The sequence below is a fragment of the Dermacentor andersoni genome, chromosome 7, assembly GCF_023375885.2.
Source record: "Dermacentor andersoni chromosome 7, qqDerAnde1_hic_scaffold, whole genome shotgun sequence".
Classification (NCBI taxonomy): domain Eukaryota; kingdom Metazoa; phylum Arthropoda; class Arachnida; order Ixodida; family Ixodidae; genus Dermacentor; species Dermacentor andersoni.
This window is the reverse complement of record NC_092820.1, coordinates 141,669,953-141,686,987: the sequence shown is the minus strand read 5'-3', so window position 1 is coordinate 141,686,987 and position 17,035 is coordinate 141,669,953. Positions and strand designations below refer to the sequence as shown.

The 17,035-nt window shown below is 47.6% G+C and overlaps 1 protein-coding gene across 1 annotated transcript in view; it reads left to right on the top strand.

The window, feature by feature from the left end:
* Window positions 1–17,035, top strand: part of LOC126533726 (uncharacterized) — a 342,383-nt gene that overhangs the window by 33,696 nt on the left and 291,652 nt on the right. The window lies entirely within an intron of this gene.

The window sequence follows — 17,035 nt, the reverse complement described above, 5'->3', positions numbered from 1 at the left end:
AGTAGTAGTAGTAGTAGTAGTAGTAGTAGTAGTAGTAGTAGTAGTAATAATAGTAATAGTAGTAGTAGTATGGTGAGTCAGGTTTGCACTGCAAAAAAATCCATTGCGTCTTTTCGGCTATCGTCTCATGTTTGCCCCCACGAGACGAGAGAACGCGAGGGAGGCGCCCGCGCAAACCAAGAGTCGACCTCAAGCGATAGCGCTGAAACGAGAGGCAGAAAAAAAAAAGAAAGTGATTTAATTTACTTTCCAGACGCGGCGAACGAAAAACAAGGAAATCCGGTTCTATATAAAACCGACGCACTGTATACTGGCCGGCTCGCGTTTAGATATATACGGTCTTCGGGTGCGTCTCCAATGCTCCGGCGCGCTGAAAGCCTTTCTTCGCGCGTGCGTGTGCTACCACGGTTTCTCTCTTGTCCAGCGTCCGCTGTCGTCGCCGGCCTGTGTGGGCAGCCTTGCCCAGTCGCTGGTAATGAAGCGTCGGGCGCCACCGTGAACTGCCCGCCTCCGTTTAAACGTGCTCTTTCGGCCATTGTGTAAAGTCACTCCGGTCGTTCCCGTATCGAAAGCGAAGCTCTCGTTCTTAAAAAAAAAAAAAAAAAAAGAGATTGCTTTTGGAGACCGCGCTTGCCCGTCCGCTTAAACCATGCGCGGTGTGTCGAAATTGCGACAACCACTTTCTCGTCGAAGACTGCTTTGCTTTGTGCGGCTTCCATGCAATCCAGCTGATGTCCACGACTTTCATTTTCTCTCTCTCTCTTTTATTCCTTCACACTTTGGCGTGAGTTCCCTGCTTTGACGATTACAGGACGGCTTTCTTTTGGGTGACGCGTATAGCAATGTCGCTGCGGGCTGTCTTCTGCCTTCGTGTCTTGTGACGTTGATCGCCGCAGGCGCATTATTTTTTCTTTTTGCTCGACAAATCACTTTTGAATCGTAGTATGTGTGAAACATTCCACTGACCTCAGAGTTAGAGAAGAGGAAGGAAAAGGTAAGCTTCGGCAGGCTTCAGTGGTTCCTCCGGTTCTGCACTATTCGCTGCGACAGCGGCTGCCTCTCTCAGCTGACACCGCCTTATATTGAAGAACGTCTTCTTGTTGTTTGCGTTGTTGCTGTTGCCCTAGTAGTAGTAGTAGTAGTAGTAGTAGTAGTAGTAGTAGTATAGTTGTTACCTGATTAACTTGGCACTTATACACACGGGAGGGAATAGCTGCACATATATTTGTTATAATGTGGCCTAAACGTGTTTAGTATTCAGGCGGCCGCGGAAACAGCGCTAGGAGTACACGGGCGATGCGAGGGCACTCAGAAAAAGGACGTGTTAATAGCGCTGGTCTGTGTTTCCCCGACTTTGTAACCAACTATATAGCTTATGCTTGCAGGCGCTATAAATAACTCTACACCTCCTTGTATATGCAACAATGCAGTCGTGCACAAACTCGCACACTTCCTTCCCGGTGCTACCCGGTACCTGCTATAACCAATAGATAATATTGTCAGTTTCGCCCGAAGTTGCGAAGCATTAATTTCAACCGATAGCAATGTGCGCTTAGCTTTGCCCTCGAGCATTGTCGGGCGGCGTTCTGTAACAATACGCGGTAAGTTACATACGATATGTTGGCGATATGTTAGCTATATGTTGGCGGTATGTTGCGATACGTTGGCGATATGTTGGCGACATGCTGGTGATATGTTAGCTATATGTTGCGATATGTTGGCGATATGTTGGCGACATGCTGGTGATACGTTAGCTATATGTTGGCGATATGTTAGCGTTTTGTTGCTACATATTGGCTAAGCAATTGTCTGACCACCACCACCAGCGGAAGTTTGAAGGGTGCGAGAATCTGCTATTACAAGACCCACCGTGTGTCGCCGACTTTGCGCCGCAGTTAAATCGTACTACAACGGGTTACTTTTACTCCAAAATGCGCAAGCAGTCCTACGTCTCACAGATTGAAGCGCGGGGCACGTGTCCTTTAATTGAGCGCACCAAGAACAAGTTTACTGTGGTTGGATACCGGACATCACATACGTATTTTTTTCCTTTTCGAATCCTATTCGAACACTTCTGCCACCGCTTAGAGGAAGGGGAGGTATCATCACCGCCCGATCTCGGAGGCTGTGGTTTCGATCGGTCCTCACAGCTCTTAGCCCGAGCAGCGGGAGCCCAGCAGCTGTGCTACTCGCACGAACTGAGCTCAGCGTCGGTCACGACCTGTTGTTTGGCGAGACACGATGCCTTGCCACTTCACTCGTGGCCTGCCGCGTTTTCCGTTGTTTAGTCAGCACGCGGCCACGACGGGAAGACACCGCGGAATCTGTGCCGCTGCAAAGATTTCTTTCGACAAATTTACTCGTTTATTTAGACGAAAAGTTTGTCGATAGAGATTTGTCGTCTATAAGCTTTACAGAGGATCTGCAGGTAATTCACCGAAGCTATTGTCTGTAAAACTCGTGGCCTTGCACTTTATTATGGACTCTTCTCTGTAAATTACTCTGTAGAGGCAGCCTTTAACTGTATCTCCTTACACTCGTTATAGACTATCTTCTATAGACTGGCTACAGAGAATTTCTACGACTGGTCTATCAACAGCCTACAGACTTCCGCTGTCGTTTGTAAGCGGTCGTTTTGTCGTGGAGAGATTTGGGATGCAAAATACTCGGCCGGCTATACCACTTCGATCAGTACCGCGGCACCAAAACTAAAATTTGGAGGACGCTTAAGCTTCGCCTTTAAGAGGGAGCGCGACAGCATTCAAAGATCCCGGAGTGCTTCTAACGCTTCCCGGCAACTGCAGCTTACGTAACCGTGATGTTCACCGGGAAACGATGGCGGTGAATGCTATGCACGAAGCGCGAGCTTTGTGGTTCTTTTTTTGATGGTGTGCAAGGAATCGAGGGGGCCACGACGCTCCTACTGCGACGGGCCTCGAACGGCATCTGGAAAACGCTGTCGCGTTAAGAGGGGCTTGTGTTTGAGTTTTCGCGTAACAGAATTATGTTTTCTCGTATGTTCAAATTACAATCCGACGCTGTCATGTCTGTACAAAAATACACATGGAACAGGACCGTCCTTCCAAACCGGCTATGGAGTGAATGAACGTCGCACGTGCGTGTGTGCAGTAGATCTTGTTCGTTTTCTTCGTTTTTCAACTCATCCTGCATCATACTATGCATAAGCGCACGTGTGCTATCTGGTTGCACGCGTGCAAACACGGTATATGATGTAGCCCAGGCATTCAGCCGCCGCTGCTCTCCGGCGTCCGTCGTGCTGCGCGAGGTCGCATGCAAAGCGCGCATTCACTTCGCAGCCTTTTTTATCATCTATATTTGGCCCTTATAAGTTGCTCGAACCCCGCCCTCCCCCTCTCCCTCAGCTTCTTCCGGCCTTTATATTTTTTGCATACGTGAAGCTGTGCCGCGCTCGCTCAATTCATTACGCTCCTATTCTTCAGGCCCGCGGCGCTGCCTCACGCTTTGGGCCATTCATTCCGGGGGCGCGCGCGTACCGTAACATGCCGGCACATAATTGGCGCCCGTGTGTGACCCTGCAATGACCAACGTATCGTGCATGCTAGGATGTTTCGATGCTTCAGTATTTTGATTTAAGCAAGGGACGCTCTAAGGCATAGCCTGTGGTAGCGTTTTTTCGATGTAGTGAGTTTTCAGTTGTAGTTAATTCAGCCGACCAAATACTAATTACTGTACGAGTTAAATTTTATATCATTGTTTCTTTGTGTAGATGCACTCTCTGTGGCGAGAACTAAAGGTAGGCAAGGTCTTCCATGCAGTTTTCCTCGGATGTCGAACTGCGTTCGGGCATGGCAGGGTTAATACAGCAGTACTTCGTTATAGTGAAATCCTCGGATAGGTGAAATGCTCGGGACCGAGAAAAACCTTCACTACATCAGTATCTTCGCTATAGTCGTAGTTCACCGTATTGCCTTTCTATAACTATATCACAAAGCTTTTTTAAGGCACAGTTGGCTTATTCTCGTTCAAAAGCGGCCACACTCGCTCTTCATTCAAACACAGATTACACGTATGTTCGGCTCCGAATGGTTGAGAAATATAGTTGTCTTTACGATATTTTCTTCCCGTCTTGTCAGAATTGTCTCGAGCCGCGCGAACAGTGTATGAAAAACATCACCTGTTTCTTGTGCCTTTAATACGCCTCTATCACGCGAAGAGGTGAGGGGTTGCTAGAGAGAGAGAGAGTAAAACATCTTTATCTCTCCTCGGTGTGGATGCTGTCACCGTCTGACAAGCGCACCGTAATAGGTAACACAGTGACCACTCTGAAATTAATCCAAGGCAGACATTGGATGCACGAATTTTGTAGACAATTTCAGGGCCGCGAAATAGACGAGAAAAAGAAAAACATTCTTACGCGAAGCCTTTGGTTTTTTGCGTGTACAACAATACAACAACAAAGCTACTTAACTGATGACACACTGACTGATGCCGATTCGCGTTGTAAGATTCATCGTTGCTTATACACGCGTTCTTGCATCTGTGCACGTTTAACGATGCTTTCATTTTTTTTAACGCCTTCGACGGCGTAAGTTCTTTCTAAATGATCAGCTGCGCGACTGCTTATAATGTTTGTGCTCTTGGGCTACAGCTGGGATTTGTAGCGTCACTTAATTTTCCTGCTATATACCGCCACGTGTACCGCGGACCTTGGTGCCTGTACTTCAGCATTCTTTGCGGAACGTGGAACGAGTAGGATACCGTTAAAGATGGCGGTGCTTTCACTGAACCGATCGTCTGTAGCAAAATACTCTTCCCACTGCATGGAGACGCAGTGCGCATGCGCGAGGTTGCATTTGCCCGCCGCTCAACGTTAGTGCAGCTTTTTTTTTTTCTTTACCACTGCTAGACGAAACTGAAAAAAAAAGGTCGCGCACACATGTGGTCACCGTGACTGGGTGGGGTTAGGCGCGATACTTTACGGTACATCACACGTACGCCGCAGCTGTTACCGGCTGGACAGCTGCGTGGAGATACGGAGGCCGTATCGAGCAGCGGTTGTTCGTGTGCCGTTGAAAACTCATTATCATGGCCATTGGCGCTCTTTGGACACATCTGGCCTTCGCACCAATAAAATCAATCACTCATCATCATCGTCGTGATCATCATAATCTTCATTTATTGTACCCTTAAGGCTCCCATAATCTTCATTTATTGTACCCTTAAGGCTCCATTGCAGCGAATTGGGCATTACATAAGGGGGGGGGGGGGTGAGATGGCAGTGTTCGAATATATCGATTCATCAGTCAAGTGAGTTAATTAAATATTGCATAAAATGATGCTTTAGATAAACAAGCTCTGGAGCAGCAAATGAACAAAAGAAGTAAGATAAAATTCAATCAATTAACTATCAATGGAAACGTTCAGTCAATCCATCTTGCTCGCTCGCGTATAGTTGCGAATTCGCTAGGACTGGCGCGCGCGCGATTGTAACGCCGCGAAGTTCGATTCACAGCGCAGATATCTTCGTTAACGCGCATTGGACCTTGCAGAGCGTTGTGTCTGCCGAAAGTAGTCGACAGAGTGCACGAGGCAGTTTCCTAAAAAAAAAAAAAAAAAACTATTGAAGCAAACATTTCGATGGCGTGAACTACCATCGAACTGAGGGAGTGGCAAGAAATGAAAGACCGCTTGCTTCTTCGCGAAAGCTTCGCGTCACATAAATTCCAACATAGGCGTTGGATCTGCATAATTTTGTTGCGTTAATTACTGAATATACACATCCGCGGAAATAAATAAATTTAAAGAAAGAACAGCAAGAAAGAGACGGATAACACAGACGAACTATTGGGTTTCAGGCACTCGGTTTCAGCACCATCAAAACAGTTCAAAACCGCAGTCTGTCCTTTACTTTCTCAGTGAGTGTGATCGCCGTGAAAATTAACGCACGATGAACGCACGATTGCGTTCACGCGTGTTGTGAACACCATTGAAGTGGACCGCATGCCAACTGCACGGCCTCCGAGATCCCCGCGGGCTTTAGCTCGCCCAAGCTTCAACTCTCGAACGCTAGAGGAAAAATATGGCGCTATAGGTCTACGGGAACTGCAGAGTACGGTGGTTGAGCCAGCAGCATTGGGGGCTATGATGGAGTAGCCTAAATTTTGCCATCTTGGCTTCGAACAACTTAGTAGCCAGGTGCAGGAATTTCGGACATTGCCCTCCTTCAGCTATCTGTCGAACTTCACCGCGGTGCACCAGCGTTACTCGATGGGCGGCACTTTAAAAAATCAGAAAAAAGAAATCAGAAGGACACTCGAATTTCAACAGCTTTCAGTTAGTAGGGGGGGAGAGTGTACGTTCTTTTTAGTAACGTGCGTATTTACGGCGCCTGGTGTAAGATTCGTCGGACGATTTTACCGCTGGCATACAGTTGTAGGACTTGTCGGACGACCTTCCCACTGGCACCATTTGAAGGGGTTGTAGGTCGTACAGAGGAACTTGGGAGGAACTAGGTGAACAGGGTTTATTTACAGTATTTACATTTTAAACAAGTGATACATTTGCACAGTCTAGCATGACTCTCAAATGGAGCCCCCAAAACGAAGCATACAGCACACGTGCACACAGCTCACGAGTACATTGACGAGCACAAATCACGACGACTAGCACACCTAGCAGCCGACAACTGCCGCTTATAAGCACTTCGTGTTCCCTAGATCCCTAGGTGAGGCAAAAACGTTCGACGTCATCGCAGCCGGCCCCCTTTTGAGGGAAGGGGGTTTACACACACACGCACGCACAGCTTTCACTGCCGATTCGCAGCGTCAAACGTCAACGCAGTCGACCCGCCGCTTGCCCATTATCTTGAGTCTTGAAAGGCGCATTGGTTCCCCAAGCTGACCCCCGCAACGTGGCCGCCGGTTGTCCCTTGTCCGGCGCCTCTAAATTCAAGAGCTGCCTTTCTCCTGTAGTCGCCGATTCCCCGAACGTGGCGCATGGTAGATTAACGCCGCCGTAGTCAAGTTCTCCAAAGGTAGTTCATGGTTGATCAGCGCTGTCGTCCTCGCTGGTTCTCTCAAGGGCGCCGCCACCGCGGATCGATCGAAGCACCTGCAGCGGGCTGAGATAGTTTTGCAGAGCAGTACCCCTGCAGGCCGATCCTAACACTGGCGGTAACGTCTTTGACTGCGTTAAAGTAGAGTTTCGGTCAGAACTAGAACACTGCTTTTACGTAGCAGGAAACTCACGAATAGAACGGATAGAATTCACGAATAGAATAAGTGCCGTGAATGCGCTTGCTCCCTGCATGCAGTGTCCTCCAGGTGGAGTACTATAATATATATTGATCTTTGTTAACGTCAGCGTGGGCCGCAGCCTCCTCTTCTTTTTCTTCTCCGCGGCCTGATGCTCCGTTAACCCAGTTATGCGGACATCGGTCCCTAGGCGGCGCGTACGTACGCTGCAGCAAACGAACGCCACGGCTGATTTATCGCCGAATCCCGAGAGACCCGCACCCCTTCGCATTGCTCCAGACCAGGGGAATCCATTATGCGTGTGGGGGCGGCCGCAGCGTCGACGCGTTGGATTTGCTTTTTCGTTCTCCGCGCTTCCGTGTGCCTGTGTTCGTGTGCGCGTGTGTGTGTGTGTGGAGGGGGGAGGGCGAGTGCTTTTCACGGCTGGCTGCTCGGTTTCTCGAGCCCTGGTAACTGGGAGTTTCACGGTCCACAGGCCAGCATTGCGGGTGGCGAGCATTGTTGGGTCGCCTTTGTCGCAGTCGCACGAGCTCGCATCCAACAAAAGTAGCACTTTGTGCTCTGCTTCCCGAGAGCGAGTTTCGATAGCGTGGAAACGCTAGAGAAACTTAGATGTGTTGTAGAACGGGGACTCATCAGAAATCTTCTAGGTACCTTTTGTTTTTTAAATCTCCTGTCGTGGAATAACATCACTCCCACTCTCCATGTCTCTCACGGCGTGCGCTTAGATTATATCCGCGTCGCAAGGAGGAGCCACTTGCGTACCCCGTTCTCGGGCGGTGATGGCGTAAGAAACGTCACAACTGCCCGTTCGGGGGCGGGCGACTTGACTTGCGCAAGAGTTATGTGGACTGTTCAGACGCGATTCTTTCCTAAACTGAGTTTTTCTTGGCACCAGAAAAGAAGTGCTGCGAGGTTTCCCGAATGGTATTTAATATTTGCCTTTAGTGTCCCTTTAAGTGGTGATCTCCACATTTGGAGACCAATCATCCTCGCTTTCGGCAACACACACACCCACCCACCCGCGCGCGCACGCACACGCACACGCACACGCGCACACACACACACACGCGCGCACACACACACGCGCACATACACACACACGCGCACACACACACACGCGCGCACACACACACACACGCGCGCACACACACACACGCGCACACACACGCACACACGCGCACACACGCGCACACACACGCACACACACGCACACACACACACACCTTAGAAAGGAAATGCCAGAGCAACCGCGCACATCTCAGCAATACGAACACTTTCTTCACCGATACGATGTAGGTGGGGAACACAAAGCTCAGAGAACAAGAACAAAGCGACGTTATGTATACGTTCGCACGACGTTTACTAGCGAAGAGATATGTCCCCTATACACAGAACTCACGGAAGCAGCACGCGCGAAGCGCGCCATACAACGCATGCCCTAGTCCAGCTCTCTCTCTCTGTTTCTCTCTCTCTCTCTCTCTGTCTTTAGTCGTTATTTATCGCAGCACTTTCGGCACACTTGTTCGGAGCGGGCCCGCATGCGACTGCGCGCCGCATTTGCGGCGCGGGCGCATGCAGCGATTTCTCGCTTTATTTGTTTTCGTCTCTCCAGGTCCGTTTCCCGGCTTGCTCTGTGTTTACCTGCAGGAGAAGAGTTCGTGCATTTGCGCCAGTTTCATGCGCTAACGGCGTTCTCGTCTTTTTATTTCGTTTGTTAGCTTTTGTTTTTCTTTCTTCTCGGCGAGCTCGGGGGCGTACAGTTCGCGAGCTTCCCGGAATATGCGGGTCCAGTGAGCACGCGCGCGCAGAGAGGAACCGCTGATAAATGCTAGGCAGCGGCTCCGTGTACACACATTTGCGCAGCGAACGCGGAAACAATTTGCCGACCGCGCTGAGTAAATGTGTACGTATACTGTATATGCACCAGGCCGTTCTATGGTGTGCGCGGTCGGCACGGTTTGGGTGTGCGCTCTTGAAAGAGATCACCCGCCGTGGTTGCTCAATGGCTATGGTGTTAGGCTGCTGAGCACGAGGTCGCGGGATCGAATCCCGGCCACGGCGGCCGCATTTCGATGGGGGCGAAATGCGAAAACACCCGTGTACTTAGATTTAGGTGCACGTTAAAGAACCCCAGGTGGTCAAAATTTCCGGAGTCCTCCACTACGGCTTGCCTCATAATCAGAAAGTGGTTTTGGCACGTAAAACCCCATAATTTAATTTTTTTTTTTGAAAGAGATCAAATCACGCCGGTTCTGCGAAGTTCCTTACTCTATTTTGCGCGCCTGTTTGAGTAATTGGTTGATTACACTATACATGTATACATGTAATCAACCAATAGCTGTTCTACGCAGATCCAACGCACACTTTAGAATCTGCGTGGAGCGAACCTTTCGCGAAACGGTCAAATAAACCGCACTGAAGAAAGAATGATGTGTTCATCTTCTGCAACGCATTTTTGCAGCACAGCGATATCACGCACTATACAGCAAATGAGCAAGATACCCTTATATAATTCGCCTGCAGTGTCACTTGTTGCTCCATGTGCGCGGGTGCACAGTTCGACGTGTTGCAGGGTCTCGCATTTACGCACATCTCTGTGTTTAATTCTGCGCGTGTCTGTACGAGTGTTTCCCGAGTGTTGTGTGCACGTGCGTTTTGCTTCCGCGAGGGCGCGCACTCAACATACGACCTAGACAGCCAATAACGTTCTAGCGGTATTGGCTGGTCGCGTATCGAAATTTGTCTATAAGGAAAACGCCTACACACATCTCTCGTTTTTCGACGTTGCCGCCCTCTGATGCGTGCCGACTTTGCTCGCCGTGGTTTTGATTTTGGCTTGGCTGTGCTTGTCTGCGTGCTCAACTATAGTGCCTCTATTGAGTTCAGTTCTGTGAGAACGTGTGACCTTCAAATCGTTGCCAAGCAACGCCAGAACGTGGTACACGGCTGAGCGCGGGCATACACGCGAAGGGAAAGGTAAACGCGTCGCTGCAGTATGTGCTGAAGTCTTTGTTTTTGTATTACGCAGGCATTTTATGTATACTTGATATTGAATTAAATTTTCGTAGGTTACTCTGCGTACGTTTCCTCGTAGTCAGTTCGGTCGTCTTTTTGACGATATGAATTTTATTGCGCGTTCATTGGATAAGCCGGCGGACATGATACTCGGTCGCGCTGGGCGCTCTGCTTTGCGCAAACGTGAAAATTATAACCGCAAAAGCGATCGACCCAGTGTACCTCCCCGCCCCCTGTTGTATTATTCCTTTTTTTTTATGGAACTTGGCCTCGCGATTCATCCCTCACGAAACTTGTTACGAAAAGTATATCGTGTTCCTGCTATCGGCTTGTTTCACTGCATTCAGTATAGACTGTCAGTTGAAATTTCGTTGAAATGTCGCGCACTATTTCTGCGAGGGATATTGCTCGCGCTGTGGCATTACGAAACGAGGGGCCATGTTTTGCGACTCGGTGTTATGTAAACACCTCCCCGCGACCCTTCGCGGAAAGGAACCCACGGTCGCTGACTGGCACGTGTCACGCGTACGCGATATTTGCGACATCTCGACCCGCGCTTGCAAGGTTGGCTGCCGCCCTGGGTCCGGAATTAGGCGGTTACACATTGTGAAACAACGTTCGCGCTGCGTCCGCTGCTTGACTTACTCTGCTCGCGCGAAAGGCGAGGTTTGGTGCGCGCGAGTTTTATGCATCGAAACGCTTGTCCTGACAGCATTCGATATGCAAATTGTTTTTTTTTTCTGTTGACATGTTTTTTGTTGTTGCCCTTCCGGAATATACTGTTACAGAAATGCAATTCCAACAGTCGATATCGCAATTGTTGTTTTCAGTAGACTCTGTTCGAGATGCAATTGCAGCGTTCGGTATTGTTGCGTTGCATATGTACTTTCGGTTGAGATGCGACTACACAAGTCAGCGTAGAAACGGTTGTGTTTCTATTGACATTTTTCTCGCTTCTTTCAGTTGAAATGCAATGAAATGTCACAGTTGATTTTTGCAAGGTTTCTGCGACCCGCTTTGCGCGTCACGCGTCCTCGTGTGTATGCTCTATGTTTTAAGCACTCAACATTGGCATCAGCTCGTTTAAAATGTAAACATAAAAGAAGATGAAACGCGCTGTTGAGAAGGAGTCGGAGGAACTGCCCATAAAAAAAAAAAAAGAGAGAAAACTTCATTTGGGTCATCGGTGCTAAGCTGTAGTCATAGGAACGTTTGCTGAGCCGTCTTCGACTATATCTGCGAAACAAAAGTGATTACGCTTTTATTGTCCTCCTATATTAATCATTCTTTGGCATATCTCCACGACCTTTAAGTCTTCTTGCTCTAATTCTGAAATTCAGATTACAAAAAAGTTTCAAATTTCGAAATGCGGATTCAAATCTGTGTGACACCCTTCAACGCAATCCTTTGCTATTATTTAATTTTTCGTCCTATTATTCGTGCGGAGCCTTCTTTACAAAAATTAATGGTATTTTCGATATCATGAATACTGTATCTGAGTTACGACCAAGTTCTTTTGTATTTTCGCGTGTCTTCGTTGTCTTCTTGGTTGCGTTTAGCTTTCGAAAGTCTATTCCGGCAATGCAGTTAACCTGCGTCAACCGATTTCTGGCAAAAATTTCTTGGTAGGTTTGCGCCGGCGTCTCTATAATAATAATAATAATAATAATAATAATAATAATAATAATAATAATAATAATAATAATAATAATGTTTATTGCCACACAATATACAAAACAACACAAGCAGGCCGGTCTAAGCCTTAATTGGCTTGTAGGACCGTGCCAATGAATATGATAGACAAAGCAAAAAAATATACATAAATTGATGAGACATGAAAAAAAAAATAAAAAAAATAAAAGGAATGGCAGAAAAATTGAAAAGAACAAGATAACATTTGGTTATCTACATATAACAAAAGTTGAAGAGAAATATTGCGATGCGAAAAAAAAACAATGTACAAGAGGTTAATTTTACTGTAGCTGCTTTAAGAAATGTTTGAGCGTGCTTTTTGATAATAATAATAATAATAATAATAATAATAATAATAATAATCAAGCGTTTGTTGTAGTGTCACGGAAACACTGCAGGTATGAAACGTTTGTACTTGTGCAAGCAAAGAACCATTATAGGGCACAATGCACAACAGCACTTTTGTACTACAAACGCTACCGCCAAAGACATGCGTCTCACGTCTCACTCGGTGCCGGATTATTCAGAAGAATCCAAGGGCTAAAAAAAGAAAAAGAAAGAAGAGATAAACAAGCGGCGGGTGTTGTTCCAGTGTTGCACGGATTCGAACGTGTTTAGGTGAAGCTGCGCACCTGTTTCATTTATTCGTGTTTTTCCTGAATTCCACTCTCGTTTGGAAAGCATATGCAACATCCGGGGTACATCGCAGTGGCTCGACTGCTGTACCATATATTATGTGCGAGGTGCCGTGCGATATCTGCGCTGCTGTCACGTTCTTCTTTTTTTTTTTTCTTTTTCACTCGTCATTCGAAATTGAGAACGATGTCGCAATTCGCCGTTTCCTGCAGGTTTCACATTTCCCGATTCTATTCCTTTTGTAGCTTCTTTTCTCTTCTCTCCTTTGTCATCTTTCTTTCTTTTTTTTTTATCGCGTTTCGATTTACGTCGTTTCGCGCTCTCTCTGCATACTTACGAGATTGGGAGCTCGTCTGAACGCCACGTTGCTGACAGTGTACTATCGCGCTCGTCCTTGGAGACTTGCAGCGCGTTTTTGTTTGTTTGTTTGTTTGTTTTGCGGCGAGCTGTCCTGATCTATAAACTGGCGATTTGTCGTCAAGGTGAACCCCTTAACAGGGCGCTCTCGGAAGCTATAATGACTTGCATTTTCCTGTGTTCTGTCAGAGCTGTACCGTTAGCTGCACACAGGCCGGACAACATATGCCAACAAACAAACAAACAAACAAACAAACAAACAAACAAACAAACAAACAAACAAACCCAAAAAGTTAGAGGATGGTTGAGACGAATTTGATCGATAGTCTCCCAACAAGGTAAGGAAAGACTACATTATAGGCCGAGGTCTGGGTTGTTCGCCCACAGAACATGCAGAACGGTGACACAAACGCCTCGTTGTGCTTTCGTCGCTGTTGTTTCTGTTGTTGCCCTGGCCATGGAGTGGCACTTACTTACCCACGGTGAATGATGGTCCAAGGATCGGGCGTAGGCGCAGTGGCGACAACTCAGACAGGCCGCAACAACGATTGACACCGTATAAATTGCCACACGCAGGTAAAAAAAAAAAAATGAAATTTTACATGGAAGCGAACAAAACAAAACAAACAAGAATGATGGAGATCCCACGGATTGCTGGAATCGATGCTTAATTGCGACGCGTTTTTTTAGTTAGCTGGCTATCCCGCATCATTTAGTGGTGTTCGTGCCGTTACAAGATGGGCCTGCACGTTTAAGGTTGGCAGTCGCACGTGTTACGCGAGCGTGCGTGGGAATATACAGTGGCAAGACGATGACGATAGCATGACGGCGTCGTCATGACGACCGATTTTGTGTGCTCCGGCTCTCGCTCGTGCTGTGCTCCAAGGCGCACGCCCCGATGGTCTTAGAGAACTACTTGGCGTTGGTATATCGAGACAAGAGACCGTGCGTTCGTGCCGCAGTTGTTAGAACATGAAGCTGCTGTGCTGGGCGACTGCCGTTCGATCTCACCTTCAGACACGTAATTCTTTTTCTACGTTGAAAAGGACGGACTGGTGATATATATATATATATATATATATATATATATATATATATATATATATATATATATATATATATATATATATATATATATATATATATATATATATATATATATATAATGTTGTGTGTGCCATCACACAACAAAAAGAAAAGAAAACGGTGAGAATAGTACAACCCAGCAAACACCATCCGTCACTGGAGACTATGTAGGAAAAAAAAAAAAAAACGTGATTTCTCGATAAAGGTACCGACAAACAACTGACGCAATCAACGTTTCCATTGTTTGATCTCCATGGCTTCGGCGATTCCCGCTATTATTTTCAGTGTGTGAGATATGTTCGGTAAGACAGCAGCAGAAGTAGTCCTGGACAGCCAACTCCGAGAGGATTAGCGAAGAAGGCCTTGCCCAAAGCAGGGACAATCGTTTTTGTCGTCTGCTGCGTGCTCCGTTCGTACGGAAGCGCCGTTTTCTAGCTTCGTCATCCGAAAGACAGCGTAATGCTCGGGCCCGCCGCCGCCGCCGCGGTCACGTGTCAAGGAGACGATGATGCTGATGATAAAGATGAGCGACGACGTGGCGCAGGCTCGTTTGCGCTTCGACCTCGACACGCGCCGTTCCTTTCCGCGTTTGCGCGGTCGTCGCGCCCGCTGTCGCGTTTTGTGTCTGTCATGCGACACGGCGCGAGACTACGCGCCCGTGGAGACGGCAGCGTCGACCTCCTCGTCGTAAGGTCTGTCGGCCACGGTCGATCACGCGGTGGCAGAGCGGGGCGGGCAGTGCCCGGGGGAGGGGTGGGGGGGAAGGAGGGGAGAGATTATTTAGGTTCTTGCGAGGCAAGCGCCCTCTCGCGCCACCGCCACTGTTCTTCCGCGTCTCGTCGCTCTTTCAGCGGACGACTTTGTGTGGCAATGAAGTGAAAGCGGGGGAGGGGGTAGAAAGCGCGCTTTATCAAGAGCGTTCGAGAAAAGATTCCCGCATTCTCGTTCGCTTTGGTTTTAACCCATAGAGTTTCTCGCTATAACATCTAGAGGGAAATCTGGCGCCACCGTCTATGGGAGTTTCCTAAGGGGCGCTGTGCCGTCATGGGAATGACGGCATATGTGTCTGCGAGGCTTGTGTTGGCTGGTGTTGTAAGAGGCTTCGTCTAAAACGTGGATATATGACTACACAAATAATGCATTCTTAAAGTAAAATCTTCATGAAAGGTTTTCATTCATGCATCTTACATTTTTACTCACCTACAATGCATGTTCAAGCGAAGAAAAGCAAGAACAGACGGCAAACTGTCTCAAAGCGAGCGCGAATCTTGTCTGTCCTCCAACTTTCATTTCATTTTATTACCTTAAAAGCTCCAATAAATGGAGCGTTACATAAGGGGTGGCAAGAATAAAGATACATAGTTACAATAACAGGAAATTTTTTACATTTTCTATGAACTTCGATGGGCACATAATGACAGCAACGTCGTTAGGAAGGCCATTCCAGTCTGCAGCTGTGCGAGGAAAAAAAGAATTTGAAAACGTGACAGTGCGTGAGCGTGGACGGGCAACCTGTAGCTGATGGCTGGTGCGATGAGGTATGCGTGTAGGAGGAAGGATATAAGGTGCGATGCGCATAGGGCTATGCAAGAATTTGTGAAGTAAAGATAGGCTGGCAATGCGACGACGGAGCGATAAGGGGGATAATGCGGATGCAGTAAAGTGCAAACACTTTAGCAGCCCTCTGATACTTTTTACGTTTCATATAATTGTGCATGCAATAACAAGCTATCATAGTCAAACAAAACATGTTTTTGTGTAATAATAAAGATAAAACAGCTTTTTACGTGCTATTTGAGTAGAAAATAAATCATTCTGACAGGCGGAACGGTGCTTGCCAGGCGCATCTTCAAGGTGCCCTGGCTCTCAGAGGACGATGCCAATCCGAAGTCACCATATACCGGCATTCCCATGCACACCACAGCGCAGCAGCTCCAGATTTCCCTGTAGGTAATATAGTGAGAAGCTCTATGGGCTTAACCCAAGCAAGACAAAACATAAACGGTTTATTTACAACAACGAAATAAAACAGAATGCACTGACTCGTATGTTTGACTTATTCATCCTGATCTTTCTTTTTCGCGTTAGAGAAAGTGTGAGACCGTCGCCCACGTGAACCACGCTGATTCAGTATCTGCTCCAAGCAACGGAAAGCGCTGTCATATCAAGAAAAAAAGAACGTTAGGTGTAACGCCTAGAGACAGAAACAGAGCGGTGTAGATTAGAGAGCAAACGGCGACAGCGGATATTAAAGTTGACACTAAGAGAAAATAATAGAGCTTGGCAGGCCATGTTATGCGTAGGGCAGATAATCGGTGGACCATTAGAGCTACAGAACGGTTGCCAAGGGAAAGGAATCGCTGTCGTGGACCGGCACAAAATTAGCTGGAGTGACGAAATTAAGAAATTTGCCGGCGGAAGTTAGAATCAGCTAGCGCGAGACAGGGGGGATGACTGGGAGAGAGGCCTTCGTCCTACAGCGGACATTACAAAAATAGGCTTCTGCTGCTGCGGATGATGATGAATACTATCGCATTGTCAAGATCCGCTGACCCTCGCCCTCGATTGCACTACCGCCAGCATCGGCCCGCGTCATGTACCACATGTGTCGTGCACTCGGTATCAGCTCACCAAAGTTGTCACCTTTGATTAAACCGTCTTCCTGGAACGACCAGGTTACTATTCCAGTCTCCGAGATGGTCCAAATGTACTATTACACAGCCTTCTTAACGGCCCATACCAGTCCAGTTCTCACCATCGGCCCCATGTTTACTCAGGCGAGAAACGCCACCACGCCACGCCAAGCTCCCTTTAAGTACGCTAAGTAACTTTAATTAAGCAGCGGCAGCAACTGGGAAGCTCAGAACCAAGGAGGTGCGAAATAAAGTTTTTTTTTTCTTTTTATGCGTTGCATATTGCAATCACTCAGTCCAGCCCTTGGGCGCGGCCGGGCAGCCACCATTGACCTTTAGCGCAACCACGTGACGTGACGTCACGACAGCCGGAGGAAA